At 34.8% G+C, this 24,122-nt stretch overlaps 1 long non-coding RNA gene and 1 pseudogene across 2 annotated transcripts in view; both read left to right on the plus strand.

The window, feature by feature from the left end:
- LOC144302627 (uncharacterized) overlaps positions 1-24,122 on the plus strand; it is a 61,491-nt gene that overhangs the window by 17,495 nt on the left and 19,874 nt on the right. The window contains exon 4 of one of the 2 annotated variants that reach the window (XR_013369570.1): positions 17,425-17,887. The exons of the other annotated variant lie outside the window; for it this stretch is intronic. This is a non-coding gene — a long non-coding RNA (uncharacterized LOC144302627). Of the gene's footprint in view, positions 1-17,424; positions 17,888-24,122 lie in introns of those variants that run through there. 2 annotated transcript variants of the gene reach the window in all.
- On the plus strand, positions 10,013-11,166 carry LOC144291532 (cytochrome c pseudogene; annotated as a pseudogene).

Raw genomic sequence — 24,122 nt, forward strand, 5'->3', positions numbered from 1 at the left:
CTTAATTCACCTGATAGAGAATAACAATACTAAAGAAAAAAAAAAAAACATTTCACTTTATATTCAAGTAGTTAAAACTAATTAACTTACTCTCAAAATGATGAAATAAAACAATAATCTTGCAGTGTATAAGACCCAATGATATACATGTATTAAAGATAAGTCTTAAAATTTTGTCTAAATACTCTTAGTTTTAATATTTATTTATTTCAGACAGAGAAAGGGAGAGTGAGAGGCAGGGCAGAGAGAGAGAGAAACTCAAGCAGACTCCACACTGAGGACCCCTACGTGGAACTCACTGCAGGGCTTGATCTCACAACCCAGAGATCATGATCTGAGCTGAGACCAAGTCAGAGACTCAACCAACTGTGCCACCCAGGCATCCCTTGTCAAAATATTCTTATTAGCCAGTTTAAAGTTAAAATCTGTCAAAGCCCAAATTATGCCACTGTAGAGGATCCAATACAATGTGTCTGATCAGGTAGTCATGAAGGTTTAGGACAAATAGTATAAAATGAAGCAGATCAAGTGTGAAGTATAAGGAAATGATCTAATGCCCTTAAGTGTTGACAAATTTCAAAGACTTAGAGATTACAAAATTAGAAAGGGGCTAATGAGTGGTGTGAGAGGCAGTAAGACCCTCAAGAGTCACTACACAAAAAATAGAATTACTTCACAAAAGCAAAATGGATATTTCCTAGAAGTTATGATGCCATCTGCAACTGCTCTAACTAGTGCATGAATGACTTCCTAAGGAAAAAGAGATCAATCTTTTCTCTACCTTTCCCTGAACATGACAGTCAATGGTGTTCACGTGTCCAAGTGATGTAGTAGGGTAGATAAATTAAACTTTTAATGATAGGATATTCCTGAAACACCTACCCTACTGCAAGAAAAAAACATAGCAAATATGAGCCAGGTTGCTGGTGTCGAGATTGAACATGCCTGTGCAAAGACCTACCGTGGCCACACACACCTCTTGCTCATTCATTTCCATAGGTATGAAGCTACTACTATGTTCATGAAGGATAGTAGGCGTTGGAGATAAAATGGTAGAAAAGATAGATGTTGTCCCTATGGTCACACACACTTTACTTAAATAAAATATATAGAAGTAAACAAGCAACACAACAAATAGCAGCAGTGCTTCAGTGAAAAAAACACTGTAGTAGCACATTTAGGAAAAAATAATTTTCTATGGAGGATTTTGGGAGGCATATTTATTACACAAATAATTACTCATCACATGAAACACATTTAATTATGCACTTATAACAAGCTATACATTCATATTCTGTAATTTACATATTATATAAACTTATTTCCATTATTCTCATAATATGAGTTTATCTCACTGTAAAGTCCTATTGCTCTCATTATAAAGAAGAAAAGAAAAATCCATACATACATATGCATATGCATATTTGTGTTTGTATAATAACTTAGTTTTTACCAATTGTTTAAAAACAATGTTACAGTCAATTCCAGTTTTCTCTCAAAGCTAGCCAAGATTAATTGCTCCTGCTCAAAAATCATAAGTAGATTTAAAATCTTAAGCAAGCCTAGGATGTACCTTCATGAATTTTTGTTTAAGAAAATCAATATTGAATGCCAAAAATAGAATGCTTCTTGGAAAATAATTGAAAGAAGGTAATTCATTTTGTAACAGAGAAAATCAGCACCTGATGGAGATAAAGTGATTGTTATATGCATGAGTTAAAAGACTTAATTGTATTCTGGATCGTATATCAGAAAAATTTTCCTTTTTTTTTTTTTTTTTTGGTTATCATCCTGGTGTGCCCCTTGGATGACAAAAGCATAATTTACACATGCTTCATGGTGACCAAATACATTTATAACTTGTAAATATGATCACATTTCACAACATTACAAAGGGTTTGTATGTAAGGTCCTCATTAATTTCACCAGGACTCTTAATGTCAACTTAGGTAAAATTCATTAGGAAAAAACATATTTTAGGAAAATTGAGTAGATGAACAAAGACTACCACATATTTAAGGAAAATAAGAACAGATGAAAGCTGTTCCTGAGAAATGGAGTAAGGAGAGTTTGAGTCAGTGACAGATGGAGAAGGAGGGAAAAAAAATATGACATCTGTTAAAGCAGATTTGGAAGAGTCATTTACACACCATGGACAAACCGCAACTTATTCCTGGAAAGTGCTTGCTGCCGAGGTTGTGATAATTTTTGGTTACGAATAGATTTAGTTATTGATCAATGAGATTGCTTATTTTCTTTGGATTTCTAAAAAAAATATTTATACAAGCAAAGTCCATTTGCTTCATGGTATTAAATCAGCCTAAGGACGTTTGGAGGCCAGTATTCTTTCAGACAAGGGTATTCTGGAAGGCAGATGTTTTTAGGATCATCACCTCATCGAATGAGACAAATTGTGTATATTTATGCCTTACTCTTGGGGAATTGATTTATATATATATTTTTCTGATCTGAAAGGCTCCTAGAAATATACCAAATTAATTAGCATCATTTTAATTTTTATATTCATCTAAATTGAAATTCTGTTTTACCTCAAATAAGGTATCTTATTCTCTTATCTATTGCCTGTATTTCTTCATCCTGTCAAGAGTTCTTGCCATTCTGTGTGTAAAAAAGAGATTCTGCAACTCCCTTGACTCTGTCCCCAAGTGTTAAAAGAATCTTTCCTTATCTGCTGAATAACCCTTAGTTTCTCTGGTCACTGCATTTTCATTTTCTCATTCTTCTCATTAAATTTCTATCCTCTTTTTTTACAAAGGTGGGCATCTTTAAAATATCTTCTCCATGGAATGAAAAGTAGTCACAAACTAGAAACAGAATGTAAAATAATGATCACAAAATATTTTATGATTTTTCAGTTTTTTTCTGGACTTCTATAGAAAAAAATTCAAATGCATTTAGGAAAGAGAAAAAGCAATGGGCTTTGGTATATCTTTCAATCTGAGCGGATTTCAAGACTGAGGGAGAACAGGCAGTAAAGAAGAGAAAATAAACTTTTAGAGAAGGACAATAAATGTAAAAAATAAATTATCAAAAATAAAAAAAAAGAACTTAAGGTTTTGCTTAAAAGGATTCCCATTAAAGGAACTTACATCAGAATGGACATGAATAAAGCTGAAATAAAATTAAAATCAACAATAAGATATTAGAGCTGGAAAACCTTTAGAGAATCTTTAATGAAAATCCCATTATAGAGATGAAAAACAAGCCCAAACTCAAAAAGTTTAACTGATTTGACTAAGGTCATGTCACTGTGAAAATTTAGATACAGGTTCATTTCTAAGACAGTGCTTCTCCCACTGAGATTAATAAAAGTAAGAGAGCAAAAGAAAAGTAGAAGATAAAAAAATATATCTTAGATCTTTGCTTTACCTAGAGGCCCTGATTCATTTGGTCTAGGATGGAATCCTATCTTATACCCTTGACTGACAATAAAGAACCTTAGAAAGGAAGAAAATAAGATGTGAGCTGAAGTGTAGAAAAGAAAATGGGTAGAAAAGGAGAGGTGAACTTGTTTTTGATAGTTTCCCCTAATGTGTATATTTCTCTCTCTGCAACCAATGGTGGCTGAGTCTACATCAGAGTTCAGGTATTTCTCCATTCTTTGGGGAGGTTTATTTCAAAATATGTTCAAGAGATTATCACATGAAAATCATCTGGCAGGGATCATATTTCCAAGATTGTCTCAATATAACTTGACCAAAATCTCTATGGATAGGGCACCTTTTACCAGCTCTGCTGTGACCCTTCACTAACCGTATCATTTGTAGAACTGTCTCCTTGAGTGCAAGGAGGGCATGCTGCTTTACTTCGTATGTGAGATACTTAATGCCGACCCTGAACTTACTAGATACTCCATAAATGTGATAGGTAAATGGTTAAATTGAATGAACAATTATGAATAATAAAACTTACTAAATTTCAATGTTTAATAAATTAATTTGTATACATGTCAATTACTGGATATGAATGTTTTTGCTTTTGTTCGTTTTTAAATAAATTGTTGGCTTTTGCATTTTTCTAAGAAATACCAGTTACTGTTCTGGACTCTAGAATCAGAAGGAAGTCATTTTGGGCACATAAAAATGACATAATACTTTTAAGATGTCAAGAATGCATGTTTTGTTTTGTTTTTTTTAATCACTGTAATGTGTTAAATCAGAAATCTCCAACAAAAGTATCTAAGAGATTTTAATAATCAAAATAAAATACTAATGATTATGTGACTGAAGCTTTAATGTATCTAAAGACTGAAATAAACTTGAAACAGTTCAGTTTCTGTATACCTTTTGCTTTTTCCAAGAAGTTTTTTTTTTTTGCAGAATAGTCACTAGGCTGCAGAGATAACCCACATAGACGACGTTATTAATATGCAATCTTCCTTCCCAAAACAGTTTACATATGCAATATACAGCATCTGGACCTTGTAATTGAATTTTTGAAGTTCGCTGTGGTTTGGGAGCTGCATATGGGTCAGTAATCATTATCCAGACACCATCGTTCATGGTACACATATAATTAATCAACTCATTAATTATGGAAAAAGAGTCTCAGGGAAGTCTAGCACACCTATTTCTTAAACAAATATTTTACCCTTGAGCGGCAAAAGTAGCATCTCCATTACCCATTGCCTTAGATTACTTCTAGTGATTTATTTAGGGAGCTTTTAGAACAAGGTCCATAACAAGAGTCAATATAAAAATCTTTCAGACACAGGACCCATCATCTATATCCACAGAATTTAATCACTTTCTGGTTAAATCTCTGCTTTGGATCTTTATCTTCTGAAGTTAATGTCAATAACACTTTATTTTTAATGTAACTATATTCAGCCAACTGTAGGAGAAACAAATCATGCTCTTTTTTATTTGTAGTTTTAGTAGATGGTTGCCAGGGTAAAATTGATAATTAGGGAAAGTAAAATGTTTCTCAGCATTTTTTTCCTATTACACATTAGCAAGCCCAGGTTGTTTAATGAAGATACTTTATGGATGCATAAGGGGGAAAAAAGTCTGTAAATATATTTTCTCACTTTCTTGGCTCATTAGCTAACCTGACCTAACCATTTTCTTTCGCTATTTGTCAATCCTACTTTTTGCTATTTTTTCCCCTACTCGTAGCAATTCATCTTCATGATGCTCTGGCTTACGTTATGACCTACAAAACTCCTTGTGGAGAGACATACAGCATTAATATGAAAAAGAGGCTAATTGCATAAGATAAATGCCAATCCTAAAATAATAATAAAATATAATCGGATATAGCTCAAGGTAGAGACAGGAAGGATTGTTTAATCGAGTTGTTGTGAAATGTATGGGGAGCTTAAAGAAGACGAACAGCTGTTTGCTATCTTCACTGAAGCTAGAAATAACTTCAGCTTAAAATGAGAGACATGAAGAAGAGATTTCGGTCTGTAGATTTCTAATGAGATTTCTAGGCAGAGAAACACACAGTCCATAGAATTTTATTTCTGGTTAGATGCAGAGAAACAGGAGATAATTTAGGGACTATTCAATTTAGAGATAGGAGGAAAGATCAATTGATGTTTTGAGGTTCCTTTTTTTTTTTTTAATACCGCATTGTACTGACTTCTCTGCGCCTCACTTTTCAATCTCTGAGCCCCTTTGCTTTGAAATCATAAAATTCCACACTGACCAAGGCTTAAACTCCTAGCCATCTGGGCCAAGGCCAGGCAGCATATATGCAATAGCCAACACAAAGCTGACCTCCAGAGGTTTTAGAACTGTCACATCTATCTCACAATTTAATCCAGTTTTAAATGATTTTGGTGGAGAATTGGCCATTGGAGATTTGCTTCTTACTTATTACCCAGACCCTAAAAACCTCTCTGCTACCAATGAGGCATATTCCCAACTATCAAATTGGTTCCTGCATCTCTGCTCTATGGTCCCTTGGGACTTTTTCTCCATCCTGTTACGTAAATGAACATGGGACAGTGTGATAAGTGGTGTGACCTAAAGCCGGGAGGTTATAGGTGGAAGAAAGTATCCAGGCAAAGGAAACATTTCATTTTTTTAAAAAATATTTTATTTATTTATTCATGAAAGAGAGAGAGAGGGGCAGAGACATAGGAAGAGGGAGAAGCGGGCTCCATGCAGGGAGCCAGATGTGGGACTCAATCCTGGGACTCCATGAGCCAAAGGCAGATGCTCAACTGCTGAGCCACCCAGGCATCCCCAAAGGAAACATTTCAAATGAAATCAATGGAAAATCGACGGAATGTCTCAAGGTTGTTTTGCATGGATACAAGGAGGAAAGAAGAGGAAACAGACCACAAAAATTCAGAATGTTAAAGAGTTTTATGCATGGTTTTCAAACACATTTCAGCTATGGATATCTTTTTTTCAAAAGAAAACTATTGGGGAAGTTTTATATGGAAATCAGATCAACACAGAGGTGCAATTCCTCTGGAGAATCCATAGGGAATCTGGAGCTTCTACTAAACCTCAGCAATGCTTTTGAAATAGTTTCATGAAGCCTTTTTCTGTTCACATGCCAAGATTTCAAACCATAGCCCTCGATGCTAGAGGCAAGTTTTGAAATAACAAAAGTGTATAATCAGATATACATTCTCACCTTTATATATAGCAATATATGGCTGTTTAGACCTTACAAATATAGACCATCAGTACCCCCCTCATGTCCCCTGCCTTAAACCAATGACCATCAAATGCCACAGGGTGCCAGTAAGGTCAGGACGAAAAGAAAGCAAGTGGTCCTAATGTCCTAATTACAATAGCGTGGGAGAGAAGTACCACTCACTCCATGCCCAAGTATTTGGAAAATTGAATTAGCCAGTATAAGATTTTTTTTAATATATTATTTATTTATTCATGAGAGACACAGAGAGAGAGGGAGGCAGAGACACAGGCAGAGGGAGAAGCAGGCTCCATGCAGGGAGCCCGACATGGGACTCGATCCTGGGTCTCCAGGATCAGGGCCTGGGCTAAAGGCGGCGCTAAACCGCTGAGCCACCCGGGCTGCTCCCCCAGTATAAGATATTTTAAGACAGAGGAGTAGTTAACAGCATCCCATTACTTCTACTTAAATCAATGAAAGAAAGACTTATGATTTATTTTAGTTTTCATTATTCCTTTCTTCTTGGAATACCCATCTTTACCACCTCTGAAGATCTATCTCTTGTTTCTGCTTTTATTATTCAATCTTCTTAATTTAAAATTTTCCTCTTCTTTAATATCAAACCTTTCATGAAAGCAAGGACCATAATTGACTGATATTTACATACCTGTGTTTACTAATAGGTAACAACACAGTAAATATCAAAATATGAACACAGCACGTAAGATGCCAAACATCTAATCCAAATAAAGATGTATCCACAATTCACATTTTCACAGCCAATGCTCCATATTAATAAATACAGATTCGAAATGTGTTTTTAATAATTTTGCTTTTGAATCATTAAAAGTATCATTTTCTCTTTTCATTTTTTAGAGCCCTTTTTTTGTTTTGTTTTATTTTTTCCTCATTTTTACACATTAAAAAGTTCATAGATACTAGTGGCTTAGAATGTCATTAAACTAGTTCAGATAATAAAGACCAATCAGAACTAAAACACTAAATGAATGAAAACTAGAGCCAAATTTAGAAACTGCCTCCTCTTCACCAGTAACCAGATTAAAAAAAAAAAAAAAAAAGATTGTATTATTCTTCACAGCAATTGCTGTTCTGCTCTAATGTGGTTCATATATTTCTGCCTAACACCATGTAATAGTCACTGACTCTCCGGAGGAGAGTATACTTCCCCACCCCACTGCTGTCAGGTTTGAGCATGTAACCTACTTACTTAGTGTGTTAATCAGCTCGGGCTGCCACAACAAAATACCCAGACTGGGAGGCTGAAACAACAGAAATGTATTTTCTCAGTTCAGAAGGCTAGAAATCCAAGATCAAGGTTGGATTTCCTTTTTTTTTTTTTTTTTAAGGTTGGATTTCTGATGAGACTTTTCTTTCTGACTTGCAGACAGCTGTCTGTATGGCCTTTCCTCAGCATCTTTGTTCTCCCTCTCTTCCTTTAATGACACCCACCAGTCATAGTGGAATGGACCCCACATTTGTGACTATTAATCTCAATCACCTCCCTAAAGCCCCTATTTCTAAACGCAACCATGCTGGGAGTTAGGGATTCAATATTTTGGGGGAAGAGGGGCACAATTTAGTCCTTAACAGTTGGGATAATGAAATCTGAATGAAGGTAATACTTGCAAATTCTGAGTAAAAGATTGAAGAGCCCTTACAATACTACTTCTGGCACTGAATGCAGTGGTTGGCTTTTGCCCACAAATAATGATAGGATTATATTGCTAAGGTGCTCCATGTAGAATTATTCCTTAAGGCCATTATGGAAATGTTAGGATATCCAGGCATTGGTTTATAATCTACTATATAGTAGATACAAATGTATTGACAGATGTGGCCAGCTGAGTCAAATTTGATGGTATCATGTGGTTAGCTATTCAGCAGCAGCTGATAATTTTTTGGAATCTACTGTTTTCATTTCGTTTCGTTCCCATATGAAACTGCCCAAACTTCCTAATGTGTCTGGTTTGTGTAGAGTTATCTTTCATAAAAGTAATTGATTCTAAAATGGAAAAAAAAAAAAAAAAAGATTTAAGAGCCAATTCATGGTTCTACTACAGCTCCCTTCTCTGCCATTAGGCCAGCATGTACTTAGGAGCTGCTGCCTTTTCACTCTGAACTCTGGATTAAGAAGGAGGTAGAACAAAGAGGTAGACTGTTCATAACTAACATGTAACAAGAAAAAGAAGTAGACATTTTCTCCTACTAAGATTCTGAAACTGTCAGATCTGTTGATGCCACAGCTTAGCTTAGCAAAAACTTTGATAAAGGAATTAGTTATCAGAAATAGAAAACTGTTTTTTAAACAATTTGGCTTTTGCTTTGGGGTCAGGCCTTAGGCTGCAGAAATTTATTATTAGAGGCTGAAGGAAATCCAGAGACAAACGATTTGGTAAAAATGATACCTGAAGGTACTTAAAAGGCAATTGATTAAGCAAATGGGCTCATGGACTATCTTTCTCAACCATTATTACCTGCATTTGAAAATAGTGCTATGAGAGAAAGATAAGAAAGATAAGACAAGAAAGAAAGATAAGGTATAAAGGGATTGGTCATTGAGCAAGGAATGTTAAAAAAGAAGAGAGAAAAATCCAGAAATTCTGGGACATACAGGATTAAAAGATGTTACATATTTCTCCTATCCAACTGATAAGAGATAATTTGAGACACGTTTTGAGTGACAAAGGCCAATTAGAATTTAGCCTTTGATTTAAAAAAAATTAAGAGTGTAGCCTTCATAATCTTGTTGAAATCAATTAAGTGAGCAACAGCCAGTAATTCTTTCCATTTGGACAAAAGGGCTCAGAAAAAAAGAAACTAATGATGTACCTCTTATGTGAAAGCTTGGAAATTTAAGTAACCTATAATTTAATTTAGAGATAGAGTTGCATATGGAAAAGGATCATGGATGCAACTATAGGAAATTAAGTTTGCTGTAATAAAATTAATATTTACACAAGTTCATTACAGTTTTAACGAATTATACTACCAAAAGAGCCACCATTCTGGATTAAAAGAGACTAGGACCATTTGATTTTACATTTTGGCCTGCCAATATTCTATAAACAGAGAAGAGGCTGGTAAAGTGTCCTACCCCCATGGAGAATATATTCCGCATGCCCTATATGCCTGCTCCAGATTTCTTCCAGGAAAATAAAGAAAAAGAAATAATCTCCCAGAGGTTGTCATCAAACACTGTGGGAAACACTGGATAGGGGAGATACTGCTAGGAACTTTGAAGGAACAGTAACACCACCAGCAAGATGTCACAATGATCAGATCTACTCTGAGTATTCTAGTCTACTATTTCATGAATGGAAGCCTATGAGTCGTATGTGTGTATGAGAGACAGAAAGAGGGACAGAGAGGAAGAAAGAGAGAGAGAGAGAGATGTTGGGAGGGAGAGAGAGAGCAATTATTCAAAAAATAGACTTTTTTATTCTTTCATAACTTCACAATATGGTTTATAGCATGTTCTACTTTTCTGACACTTCTATTTTACATGTGTTGTGGTAGATTTCTTTAAAGTCATTCAACCTTTTACCTCTTCCTCTTCTCTTACCCTCTTCCAACTCAGCCTATTTCCCTCAAACTCATGCTTACACACACATGTCTTTTAGTAACAGAGAAGAAAGCACTGGGTTTCCAGTTTCTACAGTACAGCTAGCAGCTAATAGGGCAAGTAGACAATGACCTCCATGTAGAAATACAAAGAAGATACCGTGTAGAACTCTCTGTCCAAACACAAAGAAACTCTTGTTAATCCTCCCATAGTACATCTTTTTCTTTTTTTAATATTTAATACCTGTTTGTTTTCCAGTTGTATCAAAATAATATTCGGATGGCATGGGAATACTTTTTTCCCATTTGTATTATACATTTAAATTTTTGTTAAGGGCTTCTTGGTGGTTAATCAGTGAAGCATCTGCCTTTGGCTCAGGTCATGATCCCAGAGTCCTGGGATTGGTCCCCTCATTGGGATCCCTGCTCAGTGGGGAGCCTACAACTCTCACTCTTCCTGGCTCATGCTCTCTCTCACTCACTCTCAAATAAATAAACAAAATCTTAAAAAATAAATTTTTGTAAATATATTATTTAAATATTCAAATTGAAATAAAAAAATATCCCAGTGTTTCTCAAGAGAGCAGGACATCTGGCTTGCGGGTAGGCCTTTTTGTTTCCAATGAGGTGAAAGAGTGATTTAAAAATGGATGATATCGACAAGAGCAAGAGGATTTTTGTCCAGAAGTGGAAAAAGTGCCATAACATGGAAAAAGGAGGCAAGCACAAGACTGGGCCAAATCTCCATCGTTTATTTAGTCAGGCCGCTGGATTTTCTTAACCTGGATGCCAACAAGAACAAAAGCATTACCTGGGTAGAGGAGACACTGATGGAGTATTTGGAGAATCCCAGAAAGTACATCCCTGGAAAAAAAAAAAATGGTCTTTGCTGACATTGAGGAGACAGGGGAAAACACAGACTTAGTAGCTTACCTTGAAAAAGCTATTAAAGGAAGTAATAGTTGACCACTGCTTTATGTATTACAAAACAAAAATGTCTCATGACTTTTTTCATGTGTACCATATTTTTAAAAAAATTATCTCTATTTCTTTGAGAGAGAGTGTGTGTGCAAGAGAGAAAGTATGGGCAGGGGGAGAGGCAGAGGGAGAGGGAGAAGCAGACTTCTCACTGAGCAGGGAGCCTAACATCAGGCTGGATCCCAGGACCCCAGGATCATGACCTGAGCCAAAGCTTCTGCAAACACTTCACTGACTGAGCCACCCAGGTGCCCCTCATGTGTACCATATTTAAATTGACCACATACATCAGAATTCAGATCATGAATCTCTGATAGAATATTTCTTTTGGACAGTCCTTATTTAAATAAGTTTGGCCTGTGGTTAAAAGAATATGACTGGCTTTTTGAACTTTGATAGTCGTTCTGGTTCAGCAAGTACTGTCACTCTTTTCCCCTTCTAAAAATATGATTGTAAGTGATTAATAATGTTCAACTTTTCACAGAATTGATAAAAGCTATGTCTAAACATGTAAGAAATCGGTCTTATATTTAGATGTATATAACTGGTTATATTAACTATGTCAATATAATTAAAATTCCCTGCCTCTAAATGTTGCCTTTTCCTTAATATAAGGCATTGTAATGTGGTTTATGTATAATATTAAATAAAAAAAAATATTTAGCACTTCTCATATTTTATAGATGATCTGTAAGTTCAGATTCTTTTAAAATTCAGTGTAACAAGATATACCAGCATTAGAAGGCTTAAAGTAGAGGAAATACATCATTAGTACAAATTTGTAAATTATGCAGTAAGACTTAAGAAAATTAAAAACAAAATCACAAAAATAATGCTCTTCTATAGAGTGTTTGTTGTTTATTGGTTCCTTTAATTTGACATAGTGGTGTTTCATTTACTGTACTATTGAAGTGGTTTCTTAGTACAATGATGAAATATATTTAATATTACAGAACATTTATCTGTTAGATATCACACTGCTGAAGTTACACTTATGGGTAATATTAAGGAGTCTATTTCTCTACAATGTGAAAACTAATGGGAGTTCAAAGAGTAAAAGCCATATTACATCCCAGTTCTCTGTTACACTAAGCTCGTCTGAGAATTATTTTTCAACTACGTATTGAGTAAGTTGTTTATTGTTAGGGGCCTCTGTTGAAGAGGTGAGGAGTGGTTGTAATTGAAGGTGTTTATCTTGGAAGGTTCTGGGAGATTGGGAAAGAAGAGGTCCCAGCACTGAGCCAGTGGGAATGGAATTCAGTGATTGGAAGGTAGCATGATGGGAAATAAGATACAATGAAGGAGACAAAGCCAACAGAAGCACAGACATAGAACAAGCTTTGAACAATTGATAGGAAAAAAAAATCTAGCCTATTGTACTGATGTGCCTAAGCAATATAGTTGCAAAATTGCAAAAGGTAGGCAGCTCATTTAGAGATCACAAAGGGATTTTAAGTGATAAGTAGCAGAGTCAAATTCAATAAAGAAAAAAAAAAAAAAACACCCTGCATTTTACCTTACAATTAGTTTCAAGTTTGAATCAGATACTCATCTGATTCAAAATATATTTTGCTTGATATAAAGCAAAATAATCACATACTTTAATTCAAGTTAAGAAATATTTACTGATAACTTTTTATATGCATGTGGAAAATAATAGTAACTGAAAGAATAAGACAGACTCTGACTTTCAGAAACTTGCAAACCAATTTCCAGGGATATAATAAAGGTTGAGAAAGGTAAAAACATATTTTAAGCAAATACCACAATAGAGATACACAGTGAAGGGATCCCTGGGTGGCGCAGTGGTTTGGCGCCTGCCTTTGGCCCAGGGCGCGATCCTGGAGACCCGGGATCGAATCCCACGTCAGGCTCCCGGTGCATAGAGCCTGCTTCTCCCTCTGCCTGTGTCTCTGCCTCTCTCTCTCTCTCTATGACTATCATAAATAAATAAATAAATAATTAAAAAAAAAAAAAAAAGAGATACACAGTGAGCAGTATAGGGATTTATTGGATCTATCGGAGGAAGCCAATATACTTAGTTGGAACCCAAAAGCTTTTCTTAAAAGATATGGCATTTGATACGGTCAATAAAAGAGGAAAAAATATTAAAAATAGGAAATAGTGTATACATATTCCATGCAGGGAAAAATGTTTAGACCATATCTCAGAAATAGAAAAGCACAGGATTTATTTGTTCTGATTTGTCAAAATAATAATTATATTAATAATAATTCATATGCATATATAATTATCATTATATGTATTATATAAATATATATACTACATATGCATCATATGTACACACACACAAACTGAAAAAAGACTGACAAAATAGATTGAGATTCCTGATGTTTTTTTCCCCTCATTACCTTTTCCTAAACTAATAATAATAATAAACTCTACTCTCTTGAACACATAAAACAGATTTGGTCAATAAAAATTCACTCCACTTATTACAGTGATTGTACATTTATTCTTTTTTCCATTCAACCTACCAAAAGACATCGAGTGCTTGCCATAAAATAGGAAATACATAGTGTTGGCATGAATAAATAAAATCTCTAGCTTCACCAAACTTATACTCTAATGAGGGAAATAGAATAACTTGTGATGGAGAGAATAGAGGTACTGGAAAAATTATACAAAAGTCTTTCTAAGGAAATAACATTTAAATGGCAAACTGAAAAATACAAGGAGTCACTTATGGCAAGAGCCAAGAAAGAACTGCCCAGTTGTGAGTGTGAGGACATTCTGTGGCAAATCACAGGCAACAATAACCTTGGTAAACTGATTACAAAAATGGTTGCAGTGCTCCCCTCTCTCTGTCTCTATGTGTTGTTATATTATATTCCAACTCTTTCTATCATGTGGTAGAACCTATTTCCCCTTCATGTGAATAGGAACTAGCTTTACAACATCCATTGGCCAAGAGAATATGGCACAAGTGACTTTGTGTCAGTTCCTGTGTCAGGCTTTGACACCTTACTCATGTTCTTGGGAATCTTGGTACTTGCATGAGAACAAGCCCAAAGTAGCTTGTTGGAGGATAAAAATTCTGAGGAACTTAGTTGATTCAGTTTGTTGGCCACAGATATGGGCCAAGATCAGCTAAGCTGAGCTGCAACCGACCTGTTAGATGACCATGAATATGATGGAGTAGGCATGTTAGCTAGATAATGAACTGAAGACAAGATGGTGGTAACAGTGGTTTGTGATTTCCCGGGATTATCAGAGCAAGAACAGCAGATGCAGAAAGCATGAACTCCCTTTCCAGCTTGTCGTTCTGTAGTAACCTATAGCTTCATTATAACATGTTTACCTTGTGGTTTCAGTGCACACACACACACACACACACACACCTCATAGGTGAAAATGGGCATGATGGTTCCAGCAAGAATCTTGTAGGGCCCAAAGCTCACCCTCCTGACCAGTAGAAAGAGTCTCTAAGATGACTGGAAACAACCTCGCTGGGAGATTGCCCTACCTATGACCTGTGCAAAAAATGAAAGAGAAGGCACTTCAAAGCCTGGTGCACTTGACCCCTCGAGGTCATCCTCAGCTCCCATCTAGAGAGTGTATTGACCCTAACAAATGGCTTTGTGCTCACTACTTTCATTCTGGCTGTCTTTATTGAACATTAATCCTCATGTAAATCTTCATAAGGAATCCAAGAAGCCAGGCCTCCATTCACACAATGCAGGATCTCCCACTGGTAACAGATGCTTGCGTGAGCCCAGGCAGTATCAGTCAAGCCTGGTCCAGATCAAGAGAACCAGAGAACCAACCTGTGCAATCTTGAGCGACAATAAATTGCTGTTTAAGCTACTAAAAAAAAATTTAGAGATTTATTTATGTATTTATTCATGAGAGATACACAGAGAGAGGCAGAAATAAAGGTAGAGGGAGAAGCAGGCTCCTCACAAGGAGCCCAATGTAGGACTTGATCGCGGGACTGACTGGGACCATGCCTGAACCAAAGGCAGATGCTCAACCCCTGAGCCACCCAGGCATCCCAAAGCCATTAAATTTTAAGATGATTTATTATTCAGCAACTGATATTTTCCATGGTCTCTTCTGCAAGAAAATATATTTAATTTTACATTTCAAAATTTTTCAAGTTGGTTCAGATGCTTAGCATTAATGACTTAAACATTTTCTGCTGTATATTGTTTTGTTGTTGTTGTTGTTTGTTTTTATCCTTAGACTGATACTCTGATAAGATAATTGCTACTTTTCAAAACATCATGTCTTTATACAACAGTTTCCAAGATAGGAAGAAATAACATTTCTTCTCCTCATTTCTATTTTGTTCAGAAAGAAAAAAAATATATATATCCTACTCAGAAGTCCCTCAGTATATTTCTTAAAACTTTGTTGGCCAAGACTGGGTTACTCAGTTCTAATGCATTACATATATAAAAGAAATTGGAAAGAAATTGACAGGCTTGCCTTATTATGATTTGTTCCATGGACAGGTTACCACCTCAAACAACAGTAAACATCCAAAAATTAAAGAAGGTGAAGAAAGCTAACAGCTAAACTACAAAGAACAAAGGGGGAAAAAGTAACTTTAAAAAAAGTTTCTGTTAATTATCTCATAGGCAGCATATCTGAAAAAGTACAGAGAATAGAGAAAATCAGTTACAATGGTCTTGGAGAAGGGGGACAGGGTCCATTCATACTAGCGGCCATGGTAGAGATTTTGGAATTTTTAAGTGGGAGGGAATGTTACAGCAGCATTTAAAGTGAGTGAGGAATGGATCTTAGGTGAATAATATACGAGAGTAGGAACAAAGAAGAATTGGGAGGATATTTTCCTAAGTCCAAGTGAAAGAACAGGACTAGTGTGACTCAGACTAGAGTAAAAGTATAAACAGAAAACATAAATGGAGTCAGGATGAGTTTGAACAGAAGTGGATGGATTCTTGCTTATTTTAAGGGCAGACTTACTGATAAAGTACATTCTGTGAAGGAACTAGAGCACTGAAGATTGGTTCCAATGTTTCTGCGTCACTGCAGTTCATGGCCTGGTCATTTCCGAAAACATATAACTGGTGCGAGGTTTGGAAGACAGAATGAATGTTCCAAATATTTTAAGTTTAAAATATCTATTAGACATTTAAGTGGAAATAGTCAGAAAGTGATTAAACACATTTATATCTGCTGAGGATTTATGAATGGAAATAGACATATGATCGAGCAATTCCATTATATATATATATATGTATATGGATGCCACTGAACTGTACACTTAAAATAAGTAAAATGGTAAATTTTATGTGTGCTTATTTCATTTTTTAAAGATCTATTTATTTATTTGCAAGAAAGAGACAGAGAGCACAAGTGGGGGGGACAGAGGGAGAAGGAGAAAGAATCCTATCAAGCTCTGTGCTGAATGTGGAGCCTGCCTTGGGGCTAAATCTCACAACCCAGAGATCATGACCTGAATGGAACCCAAGAATTTCACCACTCAGGTGTCCTGTGTGCGTATTTTAGCACGAAAGCAAGTAACTGCATAAACTGACATGAGACATCTTGTATTTGATATTGTTTTCACCTTACTCTTTCTAAGTTGAAGTAAGCAGTACTACCACTAAATGCCTATTGCAAAATAGACTCAACTTTTTTTTCTTTCTGAGAGGAGTCCCATTTTAAAATGTAATATTATTAGTTTTATTAGAACTAACACATGTGGATATATCATGAGTCAAACAATACAAAAATAAGGTAAAACTGTCAAAGTTCTTGAAATCTAAGAGTTCTCCAGAAAAAAAATAAATAAATAAAATTTGGGCTTATTCCTCTTGCTATATTCCTTTAGTGTTGATTCATCGAGTTACTGAATCTTATTGATTTTATTTCCACAATATTCATTTTGTTCTGTATTCCTTTTCTTTTTTTTCATGTTTTAAAACTTTTTATTTGCATATGTAAAAACTGTGCATTGCAATAATTAAAATTCTTTGAATAAAAAAATGGCACTGATTAAACTGACTTTTTTTTAGATCAAAACATTTATTTTTTTGTTACAAAAACAAAAAAAAATCCAAACTGTGCATTGCAATAATTAAAATTCTTTGAATAAAAAAATGGCACTGATTAAACTGACTTTTTTTTAGATCACAACATTTATTTTTTTGTTACAAAAACAAAAAAAAATCCAAAAACAAAAAAATAAACATTTTTTTTAGTGTCTCATCCTGGCTTCTCTGTTCTAGAATTTAATAAACAATTCATGTTTAGGTTGCTTCAACTCTTCTTCTGGATGCTATGGGATCTCCATCTTACAACCATGTTTCTCTAGTTCAGCTCATAACTGATTGGAGAAGTCATCCTCTACGTTGTCATCATCCCAATTATCCTTCCAGACAAGCCTGAAGGATGCCATGGACCAGTTTTGTTTTTACACTAGATTTCACCATGGTTCCACCCAGCTTCTTCCTCCACCAGTGACTGCGCAAACTGGAGTTCGCTTGCGCATTGGCCTCTACATTTCTTCTCTAATTTCATTTGAATCACAGCTCTCCACGAAAGCACTGAAGTTATCTCATGGAATTATTGAGAATCATTAGTTTAAAGTCCTAAAGTGTCTGGGATCACAAATGTGTAATGCATCACCATATCTGTAATGCCTAACATAATTCCAATCACATCACAGTTGTGTAATAAATACGTGTTTAAATAAATGAACTACTCTGTGGTTCTACTTCCTTGTTCTTTCTTGTTCTATCTTCCTTCATCCTTTCAAATTGAGTTTTGTATGTGATGGATAAGGGAAAAAAGGAAGGAAATGAAAAAACATATTATGGAAAAGTCTTAAGAACCCAGGTGAGAATTAGCAATAAATGGGGCCTTGCTGAAAAATACATGAAGCACTTGGGTGGAATCACACACTCTAAAAACAGAGCAAAATCTCAGACTACATTAAGAGAAACAGATTTTCCTAAATATGAAAAGTAATAGTTTCCCTTCACTCTACTCTGTGCTAATAAAATTACCCAGAGTCTTTTATTCAATTCTGGACAACACGTTTGGAGAGAAGCATTGACAAAATTCCTGAATTGAATGGAGTTGGATGTATTTGCTCAGTTCCAATTGAATTTGACAAGCGGGAAAGTGATGTTTGCAGAGCAGATAAAGAATATTTGAAGTCCAGAAGAGCTGATTACACAGATGACCCCAAGAACCAAGGTGAATGAGGCTGTACATATGAGATGCACCTTTCTTTCGCACTTTCAAAACTGGAATATTGCTTTGATTGTTCTGACAAACACAATCATCCCCAACGGTCTTTAAAAATTCCTATTAGGATTCATAAGGTCTTGGAGTCTGGTGAGTGATTATTGGTATCTTGTGATCATTTTCCTGGCAATTCTATAACCCTTACTCACCTCCTCCAGCCATGTGTCCCCATTCAAAGTCTCATGCTTCTTTCTTGAAAAATCAGTTAATAACTTGCCTTCCTACAACCAGCTATTTGTAAACTTCTTTATCTAATATCATTTATAATTCATTCACACAGAAAAGATAAAGTACCTGGACATTTTCTAAAGTAAAACTAAGAATTTTAGTAATCTTATCAAGGTAAGTTTTAATCTTTTTTTTTTTTTTTTTTTTTTAAGATTTTGTTTATTTCAAAAAAAAAAAAAAAGATTTTGTTTATTTCACAGAAAGAGAGAGCACAAGCAGGGTGAGTGGCAGGCAGAGGGACACGGAGAGGAGAAGTCTTCCAATGCAGGACTCAGCCCCAGTACCCTAGTGATATGGGAGAGCTTGGTTCGGTCTTATGGAATCAAAGAATGAATCTCAGGGACAATAGCAAGTGAGCAAATGATAGAAGTTTATTAAGCAGATATACAGAGAAAGCTTTCAAAAGTGAGAGGGGTCCTAACATGGTTGCCACTGAGGGCTTTTATGGTCAGTCTTTTATAGGAAACTGACCAGGGAACTTGGTAAATTTCTTGTTAATATCAGAGTAGATTGGTAAATATCATGTCTATATTTAGAACAAACATGGTGGACTTGTAACTATCATAATAACAAATAAGACATTCTTGTAAATTTCATGAGCCCAAACAAGGTGTTCCCTCCTCTTTGGTTAATATCTCCTCCCTAACACTTCTCCACATCTGGGATTTCTGTGAGGCTAGCTAGTCAGGCCTTGAGATTCTTGTGCCATCTTGGTTTGACCAAAGATTATTGATAACACCTTAATGACATATTTCTTTGTAGTCTGGTGAGTTTCTGTAATTACTTAGTAGCCATTAAAGGGGGATACTCCCTAACATTTTGGAGCTAAGGAGGCAGGTATTTTTGTTGGTGGTGTTATTTTTACTGTCTTAGCTCTGTTTTCTTGAGATGGATAGAAGCCTGACTCTGGGGCCTTTCCCTGCCTAGCCTTGTCTACCCCTAGTTCATTCCTACATCACTAGGATCATGACCTGAGCCAAAGGCAGATGCTCAACCAACTGAGCCATCCAGATGTCTGGCTAATGATAGTCTTAACAAACTTTCTGATAAATAATATCTGCTATATTATATGTTTGACTCTTGAGATACAAATTTTATTTTATTTTTTTATTTTTTTTGAGATACAAATTTTAAGAGACACATGAACAAATTAGAATGTGTCTGGAGGGGAAGAAAGTGATGCTGAAGTGTCTGGAAGATGAAGTATAAAAGAGATGACTGATAGGTTGGGAATATTTACCTTGAAAAAAGTCATATCTAAATAGCATTAATAGCAGTATTCAAATATTTGAATGGCTATCACATAGAAGAGTCAGTAAATCCACTATTACTTCCAAGTAACATACTAAAAATAATGATTGAAAGTTATAAAAGAAGATGAATTTGGCTCAGAATGGGGACTGCATTTTTAATAATTATGATTCTGCTGAAGTAGAACATTTAACCTTACGAAGGAGTTCACCAGAAGTTCAAAATTTTAACTTTTGACCAGATTACTATATACGCAAAATTATGAGGAACAGATTTTAAAGGGATTATAAAAAGGATTTCGGGGCATGCTTTATTATGTATTTTATTCTTACAATCACTCCCTGAAGTAAATATTATTTCTATTTTATGTAGAGAAAGGGGGACATAGAGTTTAAGTAACTAGATAAGCCTATACTGGTCACAAGCAGTAGAATTTGGTTTCCAGTAGGATTTGATTCTCTTTGACCATAAAGCCCTACCTTTAAATGCCATGTTTACAGCACTGGAAAACAGAAAAAAAAACAGAAAGAATTTATCAAAAGCTGTTTCCTCTGAGTGGTAAAATTTGAAACAAAACAAAATAAAACTTTCTTCATCTGTATTTTTTAAAGCTTTCCATAACAAAAATTTATTATCTTAAAATTATGACTATTGTGTCTTTTAAAGCAAAAATGGGAAAATATTTTCAATTAATTTATAATTGCACGCATTTTTTATTTCAGGAATCTGTCCTCCAAATATGTAATTTTTACCTTTTATTTTGAAATCATTTAAACCAAGACAAAAATAGTAAGACTCAATCAAAAAGCTTTATACCAAGAACTCCCATTATTATATTTATCTTTTCTCTCTTCTGTATGTGTGTATGTTTGTGTATTCATAATGTTACTTCTCAAATTCTACTCCAACACCACAGGATTCATTATAGCCTTCCATGTTTCTATATTTATAACTTCCTAATGCAATACTAAAAAAATGTTCCCATTTTTAACAACTATTTATTTGCTCAATAATTCTGTACGTGACTGATATCCCCATCACAAATGCTGCCTCCTCAGTTCTATCCCATGGCCAGCACTGTACCAGTTTCCACCTCAGTCAGGGCCCTTTCCCATCTATCCTACTACAGAGAAGAGCAGTGCCCACCAAAATCTCAAACTAGCCAGAGGCAAGGAAGTAGGAAAGACGAAAGGGAGACTATTCCCAGGATCCCCAATTTTTTTTAACATTTCATATATTCTGTTCTTTTAAAAATCCTCTTTCAAAGTGTGTATTATTCACATGCTGGATCTTTGGTCTTCAGGCTTTGAAAATAAAATGATCACTTCTCTTACAATTCTTACCTCTTCTGTACTTTTCCTTTGCATTCTTATAGGATTTTTTTTCTTCTAGGATTTTTTAAATGTATACTTGACACCCATAATTTGATTCTCTGAAGTTTCAATTATGTTCTCTATTGGCTTCAATATTGAATTTTAATGTTGCTATTGCATTGTAGTTACCTTGCAGGACTTCCTTACATTAGCCTTGGTTTCAATAGAATGAAGCTTTTGTCCTTGTACCTTATTCTATTCTCCAATTTTGATTTTATCTCACTTGAACTCATGGGTCCTTATCACTATTCAGAAGTCCAAGTAGCTATTCTCCTTTTTTATTTGCAATTATAATCAGAAGCATGATCTCTTTTTGGTATTTTTTTTCTTTTTTATGTTTAGTAAATTTTATATATCCCATGCCCTATTTATTTGCTTCCTTACCATTTATTGAAGACTTTTATCTAAATGTGATTTCTTTTCTTAAGAGACAAGATGAGGATTACTTATCTCTGTTCATGATGCACTTGGCAATTCTAACATTTTCTCTTTCACATATACTGCCAGAGAGTAGAGCAATTTGTAGAGCTTCAGTCCCAATTTCCAGTGACTGGCAGGCATTCTTCTCATGAAGATCTGCTATTTTGATAGTAGAAAAAGAAACTTCATCTTCTTCGGTTGCCTAGAAATGACATTTAGCTCAAGTGTAGTAAGTGAAAAGTCACATTTTCTTGCATGCACTGTTTTTTGCTTTTTCTTTGCTTCTGCTCCTGACTAGTTGTCTAGAGACAGCACTGGGGAGATGGTGATGGATCGCATAGGCTTTCAAGAGCCCACTGAGCACACTTCTTCCCAACTTCATGTTCATGGATGACATATTGGCTACTTGAAAGGGATAACTGTAGGGATGTTTACAATATGAAAATATGTAAACACTAGAAAGGAGGGTTTATCTTTCTGGAAAGCCAGTTGTAAAACATTCTCCAAGATGCCACTGGACCAATGCCTATTTTTACCTCCTATTAAGCCAAACAAAAGTTTGTGTATAAGAGAGTTTATCTTCTGAAATAATGCAAGGTGAAGTTCTCATTTCATCATCAAATGACAGAACTGAAAATTTCTCACCAATTCAATCGCTGTGAATCTTAGTTTATGTGTCATTATAATCATGAAGACATTTTTTTTTTTCCCAAGAAAAAGCTGAGAGGGTAGAGAGTGGTAGTGAATTTAAAGAATATTTTTTTTCTGGGATTTCTAGCCTAGCATCATGTTTAACCTGAAAGTTCCATAAAAACAAATATTTAAATGTTTTTCTTTCTGTAATTTATTTCCAAAGAGGAAATGATTTGTTATAATTGTTCTTGATCTAAATATAAATGTAGGAGTGTTACTATGTAAATTAAGCTTCATTTGTAGGTGAAAAGAAGCTGGTTGTTGTGAACATTATATATGCTATTTATTCTCTTTTACTTTTTTACTTTTTAATATTGGAAGCTTTTAGATATTGAAGACAACTTAAAAGCCTATTTATTTTTTAGCTTTCAAGACATGATTAACACCCATAATCCTATTCCTTCTAAATAATACAAGAATCCATTCATTATCAAATATTTATTGAATGTCTAATGTTATCCAGACTCTTATCTTAGTAATAGGGTAGGGATATAACAAACTGGCCTTCATATGGTTATTCTGTTCAGGAGTTTTCAGTTTAGATCATTATTTACCTTGTTTCATTTTGTACAAATGGCTTTACTTTACTTTTTTATCTATCTTTCTTCAAAACCTGATTCTGCTGATAGCATTTTGTTATTGACAATACTTTTCAGCGTTTACATCCTATCTTGCTTTAGGCAAAGGCAATAAAGAAAGCATCGGCTGAATCAACTTAAAAATATGAAGGAGAACCTTTCCCCAAGTATTTTTGTCATGCAATTTGCCTCTCCATAAACATACTTCTTTTAAAAATAAATGTAACAGGTAGCATGTACACATAGATCTGTTATTTACTTTTATTTACATCAAAAAGGACAAAAATATGTGCAAAGTTTAAGTATCAGTTTCTTTTCCAATTTGTTGTTTTGCAAGGATCTTTGGTTATTGTCATTGAGCTCTGAGTCATTTTTTGAAGTCAATATTGTTACTGGCTACCATGCAGGATTCTTCATATGAGTATTCTGTATTTCTGGAGTAGAGTGTGTGTGTGTTTAATGACTGAAACATAAAAACAGAAACAAAAATTTTTATTTTCCTATAGCTAATACTGTTTTTTAAAGATTAGCTGTTTGTAAAATAAAACCATTCTCTGAAGCCACTGTGATTTCAGCACACTCTAAAACCTTTTCCTTCTAAACATTAGAAAATCCACTGCATGTGATCCTCCAAAAATAAACCCAAAATATAAAAGAAAAATCCCTAGGTGTCATGAAAGAAGAGAAAACCCAACAGCAGATCTGTGAGTTTGTGGGCTGACAACACAGGGCCACTAGACAGCATGGGAGAGGGTAGAGAATGGGATGAGATGGAAATCTAAATTCTAAGGGAATAGATTAGGCTTTATGACTGTGATGTAGAGTAGAAATCAAGATCTTGGCGTAGAAGTAGGACTTTTGATATATCGGACCTTCAAAAAAAAGGAGAATTAGCAAAACTTTGTTTCAGGGAGGTGGCACCAAGTTCATCTTTTCCAAATTCTAGGTATACAAATAAAAATATATTGTAAGAAACAAAGAAATAAACTTTTTTTTTTCTTTTTTGTTAAGTATGAGATTTAAGGCTAACTTCTAAAGTTAAGTTAGTTAAGGAAAGTACCAGAGAGAAATTTAACATAAAATTCAACCAGACAGTGGTGTCTCTAAGGCATTTGGCTGAAAAAAACAAAACAACACAACAACTACAAAAATTTGT

Source organism: Canis aureus, chromosome 2, assembly GCF_053574225.1.
Source record: "Canis aureus isolate CA01 chromosome 2, VMU_Caureus_v.1.0, whole genome shotgun sequence".
In the NCBI taxonomy this organism is placed as follows: Eukaryota; Metazoa; Chordata; class Mammalia; order Carnivora; family Canidae; genus Canis; species Canis aureus.